Genomic DNA, 10,404 nt, shown 5'->3' with positions numbered 1-10,404 from the left:
GATGGGCTGGGGTTGGATTGGGGATCTTAGAGGTCTTTTCCAACCTGAATGATTCCATGACGTTAGCATTATGGTAACGGAACCATTTATAATGTGAGATATCATAGTTTATGCCTTCCACCCAATGAGAACTTGAGTTGTACGGTGTTGGAGAAGGCGGCGGTGACACAAACCCTCTTGTCTGAGCAGCAGAAAAACTCAGCATATTTAAAAGAACTCAAAGTTCTTTCTCAAGTCTGTCTGTTTTCACCTGATAGTCTTTTGAGAGAGCACGCAGGTGTGCTGTATGGCACTTGTGGATTCATAGCAGAGGGGAATTTGTCAGTCTATATGTAAGGCCTGGACTCTTTTTTTTTTTTTAATGTTTCTAAAGGTTCCTGCAAACCTTCTGAATGCAATCCAAGGTATTTAATTCTCTCTGTAGCCTCGTGGTGAAGTGAGATGTTTTGGAAGCAGTTGGTGAGAGCTTCACCTCCTCTACCAGTAGGAAAACTTTGGAGGCACAGCTGGAGGACTGGGCAATACCTACCAGGGAGGTAACATCTCCAGTGGAAAAGAGGACACGGCTTTAAAACACCTACAGCTGGCTTCCACACCCCCCTGACCTGCAGTGAGTAACCTTCCTTTTTCTCCTGTCTTCTGCTGTCTCGGAGAAGCAGCTCATCCCCCAGGCCACATTTTGCTATTGATATATGCAAACTCAACTTAATGATTCCCCCAGCACTGTGGTCACGTCTGCAGTCATGTCACTAACGTAACTACATCAAGCTTTTGTCAGGCAATTTTTGCTATATTAGAACAATGCTGCTTGCTGTGCTTAAGACTGTTCTCATATAACCAAAATGGCTGAACAATTGGCAATAATGTTCAGTATGTATTATCCTTCAGGATTAAATTCAGCCGGACTGCAATGCTAATTGCCCAAATCGCTTTATTTCCTCCCACTCTGGAAAGAGAAAAAGAATAGCTTTCTGTTTATACATTAGGAAGATTAACACAGATTTGATTTTTGTGGGCAAAACCTCCCACGAATAATGCATAATGCTATGGCTAGTGATCAAGCAAGCCGTGGCCTGGGGCAGCAGGCTGTGGAGCTGACCAAAATGGCCAGGACTAGGTTGCTGGTGGCAAGAGGGCAGAATGTGGTGCTCCCACCCATGCTTTTCCCAGGAGACAAAGAAAGCAGCGAAATTCCTTGTCTGTGTAGCTCTCCATCATGTCTCTGGTGCTGCATCATTGGTCAAGGGGTGGGAGGATGTGATTTGCTTAGCCTGTTGGAAATCTCCAAGCTGCTCTTGCAGAGGGACTGCTCTGGTTTCAGGGGCAAGGGCCAGCAAGTGGGCACATAGCCTAGGGAAAGGGGTGGATGAGGATTTCTGTGTGTATCTGCTGATTTTTAGGGTAATGCAGATGCACGAATGGAATATCAAAGTATTGGCTGGAAATTGGCACTTAATTGTTCCAAAAAAAATTGTTCAAAAGTAAGGTTTGGCTTTCTTGATAATGTTCTGTTGTTTTCCCAAACAGAACAAATTTGCTTAGTCCTGCACAAATTTATGAATGACTTTCTTTGACCCCCACATTCAGTGTTGCAGAGAAGCATGGGAGGGATATGGAACAAGAAATGGAGTTTGTGTTGGCTCGCAGAACTTCTATTTTCAGTGTTTCTGTTTGGTCCCCAAAGTCTTTTTGTTTCTGAACTTCTGAATTTTAGATTCCACATCTTTAATACACCCTTACTGTATCTCAGGAGAGCCATAACTTACAGTGAAATACAGAGGATAGGACAGTACTAATCATTGCTGGCACTGAGATCGGCGCAGTGGGCAGGAGCCATTCCATGGAAAAAAATTAAAACCCAGCTGGATGTATCTTAGGGGAAGCATTTCCTACTCCCTGCTTGTTAACTGGCATAGGAAACTTTCTGTGAGTGTTCTCCAGGCTTTGAAGTCTGAGCCTTTCTCAGGAAATGAAGCCACTTGGGTCTCCCTGTGAAGGTCTTCCTTGCTTAATGTACATTTATTTTCACATCTCCCTGTAGTCAGGGTGAGATTTGTCTCAAGTACCCATGAGCTCCTTAGAAATCTGTCACAGTGCCCAAGCTTGAATGCGCTGCTCCAGCCAGGGGGGGAGATGGCACCTCCAGGAGATGTTCCCTCTTAGCTGAAACAAGCAGAGGGAAGTGACCCAGAGTGCAGATTGATGCTTCAGGCTTGCACGTACCTGGCTGTGGAGGAGCTGCTGGTGATTTGCAGAGGCTTGCCCTGGATAGCAGCAGACCAAGGCTATCTTTAGCTAAGGAACCTCTGGTTTTACAATCTGCTGGCTTTTTTTTGTTGTCCTTTTTCCCAGAGAGAGATCAGTGATATCACTTTCATCTGCACATGGCCCTGTGCTTTTAGCTGACTTTCCACCCACCCTTTCACTTAACTGGGATCACTCCAGCGTGCAAAACATTTTGTGTCTGACAGAATACTTGTGCCCCACATATTTGATACGGGAGTCCCACATGTGAGGTTCCTCTCTGGAGGAGCTGTTGCCTGCCTTTTGGGATGTCTGCCCTGTATATTTGGTAGCAGGCAGCAATTGACCCACTGGGCTGGGCTCCCTGCTTCTGCCAGGTTTTCACCAGCTGTATTTCTGTCCTAGTTTCAGGTCGGCACCACCAAGATGCCTGTCTGCCTTGGCTGATGAGGGTAGCTACATGCAAGGCAAGCTATCTGAACCCGACAGCAAAGACCACATTTCCCCTTAATGCACCATGCTGTGGGAAGTGTTTACTGTTGCTACTCTTACAGAGCAGAAAACCAGAGGTAAGAAAGCTGAGTGCAGCTGAAAACTTTATTTCTGATGGCACGTCCAGCCTCGTGGTTCGTTTCTCCATCTCTCGTTGCTCAATAACTTTGAGCTTCTCATCAGAGCAAGGGCCACCAGCAGCGATGGAGAGATGTGCTCACCTCTTGGCAAAGGTGCTTTCATGTAGCCACAAGCCCAGAGCACAGCTGTAATGCTCCCTGCTGCTCCTGCCCATTGCCAATGTCTGCAAGTGACCTTGCAGAAGACACTTCTCTGTTTTATCAGGTCTCTATCAAAATGGGAGAGCTTTAGCAGGAAAAAACCATGCCTAAGTAAAAGGTGGGTTACTTGGTTTCGTTTGAAAAAGCTGGATGTTATTGAAATACCTTGACATGGACACTATGTCAACCATGTGGGCAATCAGCCTTGTAAAATGTATTCTAAGTGCCCTAAAACCTCAAGCCCACTGTTACCTTGCAGCCTAAACTTATAATTTCTACCTAGGGAGGCTGAATTAAGAGAAGCTTGTAGTGTTCTTGTGGGATGAGAAGGGATGTATTGGAAAACCTGGCCGCAGCCTGTTGAATATCCAGTAAATAGTTGCTGACAGGAAGATAGCACATGGTGTATGCTCTGTGGGAACTCTCTCCTTTCTTTGGCTCTGTGCCTTCTGCTAGCAGTTTCCATGGCTATCATCAGTGATATTCCTGTTTAATTTCTCCCTTGGCTATTGGATGTGGTCATCAGACTCATGGAGCAAAAATCTTATCCTGGTTTGGCTGGGGACCTAACTGGTCACCATTTCCAGCTCCTGCACAGATTTCTGTGCCCGTGGCTCTTTGAGACTCAGGAACAGAAGTGCAAACCAACTGCATCCCCAGCTCCAATGGAGCCTCCCTTTCCTCCAACTGACTCATGGTCTACACTGATTGAGGCCCTTTCTTCCAGAAGGGCTCCCAGAGACACTGGGCACATTGCAAAAAAAAAGAGGTAAAAGTCACTTGGAAATTATTGTAGCATTGGGACAAAATGTAAAAAAGTGCAAAGTGGGGTTTGCCTCCCCAGGGAAAGAGTCTGGCTCAAATAAATACATGTCCCTCCAACCCATCTTCAGACAAACTGACTCACTTCTCTCTCTGCTGGCTGCAGAGTGCTGTGTGCCTAGATGCTTGCAAATTTGGGGGAATATTGTATTTGAAGGCAAAGTTTGGTTTTAAAGATCAATTCTCTACCGTGAAGAGTGAGAGGAGGTATTTTTCCCATGGTTTTTCCTATTTCTGTGACCACACATCTCTCTATTTACTTATAAAGTGCAGCCCTCACCACGGTTATTAAATCAAGAACTTAATATCTCTCCCTGGGAAAAGAAGCACTTCTTAGGAAAAAAAAGAAATAGAACTGGGGGGCAAAAAAGGCAGAAAAGAAGGAAGTGTTCTAAGAAGTTCATAAAGCCTCAGATTTCTCTAGGGCCCCCAGCTGTGCTGTATGTCGTCCCAGCTGAACTCCAGATATTTCCGCTCTGTACTTTAAAGCATTCAAGGGGAAATCAGAGCGGTTGTCTTGAGCGTGCTTTGGGCCAAGTGTGTATGTCCTACCTCAGGACAGCCCTGATCTCTGAGGTTCTGCTCCCTTTGGTCTTCCTTCTTACAGGACTGAGGCTGAACACAAGCTTTCAGGAGCTCATTATGGCTATCTGCCCATCAACGTGATGAGTCTTATTGGTCTGGAAGCCATGTCCTCTTGTTGGACCTTTCTGTGATGAGGAGACTGATGGAGTGACCTCACAGAGCTGCATCAGGAGGCTCAGATGGAGGCAAGGAATGGTGGGCATGGAGCAGCTCCCAGGGCAGTGGGCACAGCCCTGATACTGGAGCTCAGGGAGCATTGGGACACCGTTCTCAGCAATAGGGTTTGGGTTTGAGTGGTGCTGTGTTGGACTCGGTGATCCCATGGAATCCCTTCTGACTTGGGATATTCATTAAGGGGAAGAAAAGCAGCTCTTCTCCAACAGCCTCGTCAACACTGTGCCTTGTCAGTGCTGCTGTCCTATGGAGGCCCGTGTTAAAGGGTGGCAATGCACCAATAGGACTGAGGCAGAACCAAGTGGCAATTAATCCAGAGCACTAAGGAGGGACTGCCAGGCACACTGCCTCAGGAGATTGGTTTATTAATACCAGCCACTAGCATGAAGGCAGGTTTTGGTGAGTCATATCTGTCACTAGAAACCCTTGTTGCAGTCTCCCTTTGCTTTGTGTTCTTAATGCATCTCTGTACAGGGTTGCAGCCAGGCAGAGCAGAGCCATGTGCCACAGCATCCTCTGTCTTGACAGGTGGCTGGGGGCTCTGCAAGGTGGGAAATTTCCATGCATCACTGCAGTAGTATTTTAAGGCAAAGCAGAAGTGTAATGGACTGGGTATCTGGCATGCATAATCTGTGTACTTCCTCAACTAAGATGCAAGGGCCTTGACCTGGTGGTTTCATGCATGTGGTTTATAAAGATGTGAGCTGCTATGGTGGTCAACCAAACATCCATCCTCTTGTCTTTGGGCTCTTTACTACCCCTCAGGAGGGTTCGTGCCCTTATCAAAGGGCCACCTCTGTATGCTATGCCCTGCGTTTGCTTACTGCGACGATAATCTTTATAGCTCAGAAAAAAGCCCCGTCACTTACCAGCTAATAAATGACTCAAAGCAGTAAATCACTTCTATTTGCAAGAATTGTTCACTCCATCTATGAAGAAAATTATTCCTGAACCACTATTTGTGCCTGCCTTTCTATTTGTACCTCTTCAAAAGCAACTTTTACCTTGACCCTTTCGGCCAGCTCTGATCTTCAGCGAAGAAGGGAAATCTAGAAAGGTAGCCAAATGGCATCATGTTTCTTTTATTTTCTGCATGTATGCATGCATTTGTATGTGTTGTAGATTTCTGTGAGTGCTCAGACAACTTGTCCCCATGCAGGTTTTCCTCCAGCAACCATTCTTTCCATTGTCTTCAGAGGCAGGAGCTTGATTGGAGGCAAAGAAACAAAGCAGTTTGAAAAGAAAAAAAAAAAATAAGAGAAAAGTGATAAAATGTAGCATTAGTCATGTGTGTAGAATAGCATTTCTTGGAATTTGAGTGATTTTTGTGTTCAGATAGAAATCTGTTAGTGTTCTGCTCATTGCTTCGTGGTTCTGCTTTGGAAATTCTTGAATTCAGTGGAGATAGCCAAAAGCTAACCACTGCAGAAGCAGTAACACTGAGAGCAGCTGACTCCAAGGGAAGTAAAACTGGTTGAGAAGGACTTATTCAAGATGTTCAAGAAATGTAGACTTTCTCTCTGGTTTTTCCAGAGACTTTCTGAATGATTTTTGGTGTGTATTTAATTGCAGGGTTAAGATGTATCTTGCTATGACCTGAACCACAGCAGTTCAGTCCGAGGTTTCATTTCTCTGGAACAGCCTTGAAAAATGGCTCATCCAAAGTGCAGTTTTTCTCCCAAGGATTTATATCTTCTTCCCGACTTGCTTGTACTTATAGGCAATAGAAAGGGAAAGGTGGTTTTGAAAACACCTCAATTTGGGAACAAGTAATTATGGCGTTTTGATGAGCTTCCTGTGCTGTTCTGAGATCCAGACTTGCAGTAGAGGTAGAATCAAGAACTGAGTGAGAAGAACTGGATTTGTACTTGATAGCTTGTTTTATTTAGGCAAGAGTTGAATGGCTACTACAGGGTAGATGCTCATAAGTGTTTTATTTAGGCATGAGTTGAATGGTTACTACAGGATAGATGCTCACAAGTGTGGTTGTGAGACAAATGTGAAGGATCTGTGTGGCCTCTCTTTTCTTCTTTCCCCTTCCTATGCCTGATTTAGTTATTCCAGATACAAGAAACATACCTTGCTGTGTCTTTGATCAGGCCAAGGGAAAGGACATAATCTGTCTCAGAACTTTCAGGTAGCTAGCAAGTAGCAATATAATGGGAATCAGTGATAGAAGTAAAACTAACACATCTTAGCTTTACTTCTACCGTTGATTACAAGTCTACAAGACTTAGAAGTCATTGCATAGTTGGAGGAGGAGCTCCTGGAGTCATGCCTCAACATATTCTGTTCAGATCCACACATCCACCAGCATTTCAGCTATTTTGAGAAGCTGGCCTCTTAACAGAAATCACCGAGTGCAAAGGAGACCGGGAGATCTGCTGATAATTAAAAGCCCTGTGAACAGTAGAAAGTGTTGTGAAAGGGTTCAGTCCCTTACCAGTATCAAATTGCGTAAATCGATGGTTGGCCAAAAAAGTGAAATAACAGCTCACTTCCTAAAATGGAAATATCCCAATGTTTTTCCTGGCAAAGGACTGCTCTCGGGGGCAAAATCAGCAAGCGGACGGCGGTGACGGCAGCGCATCCCTTGCCACTGCTGGCCTGCATGGTGCAAGGGAAGCAAGAAAGCAGTGTTTGCCATAGATCTCCTGACAAGTAGCACAGAACTTTGCACTTCAGAGAATACCATTATTTTAGCTGCAACTGGCAGCTAATAGCCTCCACCCTAAGTAGTATGCCTTTCTTTTGAAGAAGCTAGTGGTTTCTGGCATACAACCTCACACAGCCGTTACTTTCCCTGCTCGTGATGCTCTGGTGCCCTCTATAACTTAACGAGTGTTTGGGGGTTGTTCAGTACAGCAGGCAAAACTGGGAGCTTGGGAAGTCCTACAGTAGCAGTTTATGTGCACAGTCTTGCAGCGTACTGTAGACTTCAGTTGTGAAGGACAGGCATGTGTCCATCTCTGCAAATCCATTGTTGGACTTTTCACCATGGTTTGGTCCAACAAGATCAGAGCAACTAACCTCTCTCTCTGCTGCAGATCTAAAGATTGCAGGTCTTTTTGGGTTTTAGTTGAAAGCACTTTCATCATTTTTAGCCCTGCCCTGAGGTTTGGGCAACCTGGCCTACACAGAGTCAGGCAGAATGTCTTGCCTGCAGCTATCTGTCAATCTTTCAGTCTCTGTCTTTGCCACAGCCTGTGAATGACATTTGTCCAGATGTTTATTCCACTGTATCTAAGCATTTGTATCTACTTAAGGGCTAGAATTGTGATGTTCCCCATAGTTTTAAGTTCTTGATCACGCTCTTATTTTATGCTTTACTTTTCTCCACATTCATGCTGCCATTTTTTCTTTGCCCAGCTCTTCATTTCTTCCGAAGTTTCTCTGTGCCATGCATTTTCTTCCCAAAAGTTCCCTGATGGTGTCTGACCGTGACCACCTGTTGTCTTGGCTTAATTGGGACCCACTGGGTTGTGAGGCACAGCTGTGCAACTGAACCAGAGCAAGGTTAGCCAGTCGGTGAGCTCCACCCTTTGCATGGTGCAGTCCTCATTTACTCCTGCCCTGAAAATTAAAGTAAAATACAAGCAAATCTGAGCACATACAGATGTAATCCAGATTTGCTTGTCTGAGTGATCATGCAGAGTAGCCTTAGTTGCCATAAAATGCAGAAAACTGGGTGGCTTCTTAGATGCTGCTTCAGCCTTTTTTTGTGGACATGGAAAATGCTTTTTTCAAGCTCTGGTTCTGAAGAGCCTTGGTATCTCTGTCTTCTGCTGTTTTGAGAAAGCCTTGGAAAGCTCATTTGGAAAGACTTATTTGGCTGCCATGAAAAAGGTATGCATGAAGATCAAATGGAGAATGAATGAGGATGAGCTATTTCTCATGGCCCAATTACTTTTGCATGTTTTCCTGTGCTCAGTTCCAGGTCAGGCTGCTGCTAGAAGAGCAGAGGCAGGGATGGCAGGATAAACAGGAAGCACGTGGCTGCTTTGACATTATTGTTCCACTTATTTTAAGTTCAAGGATCATAAACAGGGAAATTTGCTCCAGAAGAAAAATCAGTGGAGTCATCATTCAGATCTCACTCTGGTTATGGAGGTTAGCCTATGGATTAATACATGGTTGTGTCTGTAGGTGCAGGTAGATGCACATATGTTGCATAAAGCCAAGGTAGTTCTTCTGCAGTAAAAACAGATGAAGTCTTGCCCTGGTTCATGCTCTATTCATGAGCATTTGCAGACGTGTCTTCCAGCACAGAGCCCCAGCCAAGCTGGGCATGGAGTTGGCTGGCAGAAGAGTGAGATTCAGTTGGTGAGAGGCCCAAATTTCATCTGCTCCATGGCAGACTTCATTCCAGCACTGCAGCAGAAAGTGGTTCAAATGGTGTCAGCAGCCAAAACAGAATTTCTGCTTTAAAAACAAGAGAGGCATCTGATGGGATTCGCTTTTGCTTTGCTTTCTTCTTCTTTTCTTTCAAGAATAGGAAAATTAAGAGTGAAAACCATGATGGTCACTAAGATAATGAAGCTGCCCAGCTTTACTAAAGGATGCAGGTCTGGAATCTGCCTCAGTGATCCTTGGGATCACCTTATGAGTTTCTTCTATTTGCTCAAATCTTAAGTTTTATGGAACTGGATGTTTCTTTCATTTACGGAGAAATTCCCACTTGGTAGATACCTTGCCTGGGGCAAATTCCCCCTTTTTCTGTACCTCTCTAGCTTATTAGCTCTGAGCTGGGTTGTAGCCCATCAGCTAGCTTTGGATTTGGTTGTTTTCGTTTCTCCCTTCCTTGGCACAGGAGGGACAGAAGCCATGACTAAACTTTTCTGGCGTTAGTGCCAGCACAATCATGTGAGAGGTTCGGAGAGTGAAGAAAATGCTGAAGAGTTACATCTGAAAAGAGAGATTTACAGCTTCTTACACATCAAGCTGTAGATGAAGAGGAGTAAATTAAGGCAAAATTCAGGCAAGTGCCATTGCTTCTCAGCAGGCACAGAAAACAGCCAGCACTTTCTGGTACTGGACAGAAGTAGCAGCGTGGCTTTCAGAATAGAAAATAGGAGGGCTTGCACTGTGATGGCTTCAAAATTTGAGCTGAAGATTCAACATGTAGTTACCATCATATATACATGTTTTAAAAATAGAGCAGTTACATGCATTTTTCAGAATGTTGTTGCTCACTAGAAGCACTGGCAGTGGTTGTCTTCAGTAGTTAACAAGGGCATGCTCCAAAGCTGTTGGTGAAGCTCGTTTCATCATTGTGCTTCCCCCAGTGAGGCCTTGGGCATCACTTCACCCTTGTTATGAGGTTTCCTTTTCCTTCCTACTCTGAGAAAGTGGAGTCACAATTTGTGGGGCAGTACTGGGGCACTGAGAGCTGATACAGAAACCCACATGCTAAACACTGGTGGAGCAAAGAGATCACTTTGCTCCCAGTCCATCACTCAACATCAGTACTTGCACCTCTGTGATGGACACGGTTCAGCTGCAAACCTACAGAATATGCATTGCATGTCTCTGCTTGCAGGTAACATGCTGGTGGCTTTTCTAGGACTGAGCTCTTCCAAATTGCTTTTGAGACGTCCAGAGGAACGTGTGGTGCATGCTAGCAGCACTGGGCTCTGGCTTGCCGCCTGTTATCTCTGCTCTCTGCCTTTTCTTCATGTTTTCCTACAAACAAATGAAAGGTTTGTGAAATTGCCATCCCTTGGGTTTCCACATTCAACCAGTTCACACCTCTGCTTCATCCAGAGGCTTGGCTCCAGCTGAGCTCTGCTCAGGCCATAGCAAATGC

The 10,404-nt window shown here is 45.0% G+C and overlaps 1 long non-coding RNA gene across 1 annotated transcript; it reads left to right on the top strand.

Moving 5' to 3' along the window:
• The first annotated feature begins 428 nt into the window (after positions 1–428).
• LOC128077160 (uncharacterized) lies at positions 429–10,294 on the top strand. Its single transcript, XR_008204862.1, has 3 exons — positions 429–610; positions 2,650–2,813; positions 10,138–10,294. It is a non-coding gene; the product is annotated as an uncharacterized LOC128077160 (long non-coding RNA).
• The last annotated feature ends 110 nt before the right edge of the window (positions 10,295–10,404 follow it).

The sequence above is a fragment of the Tympanuchus pallidicinctus genome, unplaced genomic scaffold (genome assembly GCF_026119805.1).
Source record: "Tympanuchus pallidicinctus isolate F22 unplaced genomic scaffold, pur_lepc_1.0 scaffold15, whole genome shotgun sequence".
In the NCBI taxonomy this organism is placed as follows: Eukaryota; Metazoa; Chordata; class Aves; order Galliformes; family Phasianidae; genus Tympanuchus; species Tympanuchus pallidicinctus.
Note: the sequence above shows the minus strand (reverse complement) of the source record. Positions and strands in the feature narration are given on the sequence as shown.